The sequence below is a fragment of the Sinocyclocheilus anshuiensis genome, unplaced genomic scaffold, assembly GCF_001515605.1.
Source record: "Sinocyclocheilus anshuiensis isolate Anshui unplaced genomic scaffold, SAMN03320099.WGS_v1.1 scaffold380, whole genome shotgun sequence".
Taxonomy (NCBI): domain Eukaryota; kingdom Metazoa; phylum Chordata; class Actinopteri; order Cypriniformes; family Cyprinidae; genus Sinocyclocheilus; species Sinocyclocheilus anshuiensis.
The window spans coordinates 283892-290529 of record NW_015557081.1 but is presented as its reverse complement, the minus strand read 5'-3'; the positions used below and the strand labels follow the sequence as shown (position 1 = coordinate 290529).

Here is a 6638-nt window from a genome sequence, read left to right as displayed (position 1 = left end):
ATGAAGAGGAGCGGGGCCTCCTTGCTCTGATGGGAAGCCTCAGCGTCCAGCTTTTAAGGGGAAGGGCGAGAACAGCGGGGTGGGGGTTTCTTCGCTTTCATCTGGAAATGAGACATGACCGGTGGCCGGCGTGGAGAAGCCATGCATTTCAAAACTACTTACATCCTCAGTACCAAGATCTGTCTGCACTGACGCACACACACACCGATTTGATTTGCTTCCCGAGCCCCTGTGGAGACTGGAACATACATATATCCCACAAACCAACACACAAACCAACACACACACACACACACACACACACACACACACACATTCTCCAATTGTTGGATATCCTTCACAAGTTCCCTCCATGCATCTTCAGAACACACACTCTCATTTCCACACCTCACTTTTTCTCCCAGCTCACAGAACTGAGTTAAAGGAAGAGTTTCTGTTGTGTGGCTCAAATGGGCTTTGAGTGCTGCATTTCCAATCAGTCACAGCTGTGTCAAGGCATTTTTCTCAAGTTCTCCTTCCCTTTTTTTTCTTATTTTTGGTGGTGGAAAGGCGAAAAGAAAGATAAACACATTCTGCACTTTCTGTTTAAGGTTCATTACACAGCCTCAATCTGGGGCGGGAGAGTCGGCGAAGAGTTAATTCCTCGCCGTGTGAGAGAAAATGCATTAACAGAGTCCTATCCATCTTTAAACTGACATATCCATTTAAATGTTTGCCTCTTATTTCTAAAGAGATGCAGGCCGAAGATCATTGCTCTCTTTCTTTCTTTCTTTCTTTCAAGTACACTTGCTCCCTTTCACATACTTTCTGAGATGCTTTTACTTTTTTCTACTTTTAAAATATTATGGGGTGAATTTACAACAGTTGCACCAATTTACAGTGCAAAACCATGCGTCTCATTCACTAAACACTCGCAATACAGGTGTTAAATGCATTGAAACAGAGTTGCACCATCATTGCCATGCTTTTCAGCACAAATTCGGCTTATCTATATGAACTATGGCTTTCTCTCTTCAATTTAAGAGTAAGAAAAAATGATCCTAACATTTATCAATTAATAGTAACCAACATCCTCTGAAATTCAGTGACATTTGTATTCCAGAACACCCTTTCAAATATTATGAGGCGAATTTATAACATTTGCACCAAATTTACAGTGCAAAACCTGTGTCTTAAGCTTAACCAGGCGTTAAATTTGTTAAAATAGCATTGCAACATCTTATTTTCAGCATAAATATGCCTCTTTTCAATGTAAATTATGCTTATGTGCATGCACTATGTCTTTTCAATCCAATAATAAGACTCATTTAATAGTAACCAACATCCTTTAAAATAATGACATTGCTACCAATTGTACAGACATTTATTTAAAATATTTTTTGTTACTTTAGGGAAATTTGTGTTCTTTGAAATGTATTAATTCTAAACATCTAATAAGCCCATTTTCTGATACTATTCTCATAAAATTAGCTCTAATGTTCTGATGGCATAAATGTTATTTAAAAGCTAATTTTATTTGTACCATAACGTTGACTGATGGATTTTATTAGATTAAACGGTCCACAAAATGCTTAAAATCTACTCTAAATTATGCTAGCCAGTAATGTAACGCTTAAATGTGTTCTTTAAAAAAAACCTTCAACAAATCAGCAAGAGCATCATTGGAAATCTATGTTTAAGGTCCCATTCCTCTGAGAGTGCACAGTAAACATGATTCACCTTTTAATAGCAATATGAAAATGTCATTTACACAAAAGTAGGATTACATTTGTGATCATTTATCTATGTGAAGAATATAAATTAAATACAACATCAGCATTTTCCTGACTGGTGTCCATATATAGCTTTCACTTTTCATTCATTCTGGAAATAATGAATGCATAGAGGTTGCCTTCTCTGTTTGCGATTGTACTGTTTAATAAACAGCTTTAGAAAGGATCTGGAGGGTTATTAAAATCAGCTACGCCCCAAGCAATCTCTATATCTCACTCCATCAGGAAAAAAACTCACAGTTTCTCTTCAACAACAATGAATGAAAACCAAGAGAAAGAGAGAGAAGATTTAAGACTTCACAAAAGGCATGAAGGGCACTTACTCAGAAATTCATATTAAAGTTACTAATGAGATTTACAAAAAGAGGTTTGATTAAAACTTAAGTGGATTAAAGTTATACACGGACATTAAAACTAATTACAAGGTTTATATTCTTCCAAAAAGAATTCCTCCAAAATATCTCTCGGGCACAAACTGTTTGTTGTTCGAATTGGATATGATTTTTTCTTCTCTACTTCTTGTCAGGGCAGTGCAATAAGGGTCTCTACCACCCGCCAGCCAAAAAGCAGACAGAAAAAAAAGCCTACAGACAGAATGAGATGATCCAGGCCCTGTGAATCAGGGCAGAAAGTCTAATACTGAGCACCTTTGTGCCAGAGAATGAACATGACGAAGCGCTCTAACCTTCCTCGACACTTTAGTGGCCTTCAAAGCTGTTAGAATTCTCTACAAAGAAGAAAATAATTTCCAATACATATTAATGATTTGGACTAAAATCCATCCATGTCCTTGAGACTTCAGTGCGACAAATAAAGCCAACAGCTTCACTCCGTAAACACAAGGGCCTTGTCAATAAAACAATCATTACCTGAAACACAATGATACATGTGAGATAGCGAGAGTAATCTGAAATTCACCATCACTCCAAGCATGAATTCATAAGAAGTCTGAGGGTGGCACTTTAAGAGTCTTTAAATACCAAATAAAGGATGTTGTCGCAATAGATCACCATTGAATTACTATTCATCATGATCACAATTCACCCCAGCTGATTTGTTCAAAATGATTACAATGATATACACACACAAACACGCAATTACATTTTATCATATTATTGTGTATTATTATTAAAATCATTTATTTTTATTATATAATATATAAAAAATATTTTATAAATAGTAAATACATGTTTTATTAATAAATAATAAAATGCATAAAATTATATTATAAAATTAAAAAAATGACATTTATTTTATTAATTTATTATATAACAAACATAAATATTAAATTAAGAAACATTTTATATTTAAAACAAACAAATAAATAAATGTTGTATTAATAAATAACAAAATACATACAATTATAAATCTTATTAATTTATTATATAACAAACATAAATATTCATTTAAAAAACATATATAACTTTTTTATATTTAAATCAAATAAATACATACGTAAATAAATAAAATCGTTTAATTTATATTTATCATAATGTGTGTATAAAATATTAATTATAATAAACTATAATTAATGATAATAAATATTTAAAAAAAAACAATAAAATAATTGAAATAAATAAAAAGGAATAAAACAAAAGTCATCTTAATTTTTTTTATAAAAAATGATACATTAATAAATTACAAAATACATAATTTCTTTATTATGATGTGTATAAAATATTCTATACTAAATAAAAGAAACATTTTATATTTAAAATAAATTAATAAATGTATTAATAAATAACAAAATACATACAATTATAAATATATATTATAAGATAAAAATGAAATTATGATTTATTTTATTCATTTATTATATAACAAACATAAATGTTCAATTAAGAAACATTTATAACATTTTATATTTAAATCATATAAATACATACATATATAAATAAATGAATAAATAAAATCGTTTCATTTCTATTTATCATATTGTGTGTGTAAAATATTAATTATAATATACTATAATTAATTATAATAAATATTAATAAAAACAATAAAATAACTGAAATAAAAAGGAATAAAACAAGTCATCTTATTTTTTTTTTAATGATATATAAATAAATGACAAAATACATCATTATGATGTGTATAAAATATTCTATACTAAATTAAAAAATATATTAAGTAATAAATATATAATAAAATAATACCAAAAAAAATGAACAAACACAATTTATATTTATCACACACACAGACACATTTTTTTATACATATAAATATAATAAAGATGTGTTGTTACGCTTAAGAACTTAATACAACATAATTTGATGTCTGTGAGATCCAAACCAGCTTCATGCTGTTATGTGGGTGAGGCAGGGGTGTGAGATTGTAAAAATTTTGGAACATAAAAAAGGTTACAATCCAAGGTTGAGAACCCTGACTCTCATCACTCATCCAACAGAAAACCCAGAACACAACTAACAAGTAGGCGGGAAACGGTGAGGGCGCCCATAAGTTATCAAGCCCCCTTTCTCCAGCCCACTTGACACCTCAACTGCTTTTGCAGCAGATCCTGAGGTCCAGCCCGGCCAGGCTCGATCCTTTTATCAGGCTCTCTGTGTATGGATCGATCAGAGTTACGATGCAGACAGCAGTTCTCTGTTATAACCCTGACGCTGACACTTATGGCCCAACCGATAGCCAATTTACACTCTATGAATTACAAATTTAAACCCGTATTAATAACACATTCAGCCCTTTCTGGGGTCACATGTGTGATGCATACGCATGCACAAACGCACACACACAGACAAACTTATGGTTGCAGATTCTGTATCATTAAATGTACACTACACGCAGCTCATGGGATCTCATTTGCTATGCTGTGATGGTGCTCATGTGGGTGATGCTGCTGACCCATCACTGTTGTTATTTATAGACGCAAGACACGAACTTAAGTGTCAGGGGAGTCAAAGCAGCACTCGTAATTACTGCTGACTACTGCTGCACAGAAAGGGGTTATTACCCTTACCATCCACACCGACAGAGACTTAGGATGAAGATTTCATCATCTTCAGTTTATCAACTCTTCAATTAGCATTACTTCTTTAATGTATTCCTTTTTGTTTGAATCCATTAACATCATTAGTCACATGGTATTTACAGCTCATTTGATTGGCTGTGGGTGTATCACTCTAGTACTCTAAACGTATTTAGTTCAGAGCAAAAAGGACGGCAGAGGAAGAGAGGAGAGAATTTACGGCCTCTGTGCTGCCGAATTGCTCTCCTCTTGACTGGACACTTTAAAAAGAAAATATAAAAGCTCTCCAGGTGCTTATCTCTGCCCGGTGTTCACAGATCCAGCTGTTCACCCTGAGAGAGCACTGACTTCTCTGCTCGACCCCGCACTGCACCCTCAGATTGAAAACCACAAGAGAAGAATGGAAGCAATACTAGTATCAGCCACTAGAGGGCTCTAACAGACACACTGATGTAATAAAACAACATAAAACAAATTAATATTTAATTTAAACAGTGGTTGTTGTAATTTGTTCTAAGAGTCATGGCATGGGTAGCAGGAAAAAAGAACAATGGTAAATGCAAATAATAAAATGCAAAGATATATAGTTTGGGGTCAGTAAGATTTTATGTTTTTGACATAATAAGGCTATATTTATTTAATAAAAAATACAGTAAAACCTGTAATATTTTGAAATATTATTACAATTTAAAATACACAATTTCTATTGTAATAGATTTTGAAATGTAGTTTATTTTTCGTGGTGGCAGAGCTGAATTTTTTGCAGCGATTCCTTCAGTCTTCAATCAGTGTCACATGATCCTTCAGAAATCATTCTTACATGCTGATTTGGTGCTTTAGAAACATTTCTTATTATAGAAGCTGTGATACTTTTTTTCAGGATTCTTTGAATGAATAATAGTTATTAAAAAGTTATTTTGTGACATTATAAATGTCTTACTGTCACTTTTTGATCCATTTTAATGTATCATTATTGAATTACTTTCTTTAAAAAAAAATCTTACTGTCTTCAAACTTTTAAATGATAGTGTAATTGTGCATTTATGATAGTAAATTAAATGAAAGGTGAAGAAAAAAACAGCAAAATATACAGAAAGAATACCCTTTTATAAAGTTGATAAGCCTATTAACAATACATTAACAATCATGTTGAGAATATGCAGTCATGATCATTTAAATACATTTCAATATTAGACATTTGTGACTTTTGTACACTAAAACATTTTCAATACCATGCTGGGTTGCCACTTGGTGTCAAATATCAAAACTTGGTCCTGAAACCAAACCAGAGAATCATTACTGGACTAAAAGTCCAAATATCCAAATATAATAATAAAAAAAAAAAACTTAAAAAGATTCTATTTCCCAATTAAATCGCTGATTCATACACTTCTGTGCATGTGTAATACATGTTGTTGATAAACAGCAGCTGAAAACTCTTTCAAACTTGTTCCGAGTGCTGCTGGTTTTTCAGCATTGTGAGCTCTAAATGACAAAGAAGCCCTGCACTGCAGCAAGCACAATAACGGGCAAACACTCGCAGCACAGCAGAGCAGATGGACCCAGGGATTCAGTGAGCACCGCGGGGAATTACAGATGGCCCTTCAAATTAAATCAAATAGTACAGCTCAGGATCGGGCTTACGACCGCCTACGGGAGAGGTGTATATGACTGGAGCCGGAGCCAGCGGGTGTGGAGAGGGAGAAAATCACCTCCAAATGAGTTTCTGAAATATCTATAGATAAATTGAATTTGAAAATCTTGACAGTGAGTGATCTGAGGCTGGATGAGGAGCAAGTCAAAGGTGGCACTCATTCTTTCACTGCTTCTCATAAACACACACAGAGAGAGAGAGAGAGAGAGAGAGAGAGAGAGAGAGA

General features: G+C 33.1%; 1 long non-coding RNA gene across 1 annotated transcript in view; it reads right to left on the bottom strand.

Moving 5' to 3' along the window:
- Positions 1 to 5991: 5991 nt before the first annotated feature.
- The window catches only part of LOC107676912 (uncharacterized), a 13385-nt gene continuing 12738 nt past the window's right edge, over positions 5992 to 6638 (bottom strand). The window contains exon 4 of the long non-coding RNA XR_001632788.1: positions 5992 to 6032. This is a non-coding gene — a long non-coding RNA (uncharacterized LOC107676912). The remainder of the gene's footprint in view (positions 6033 to 6638) is intronic.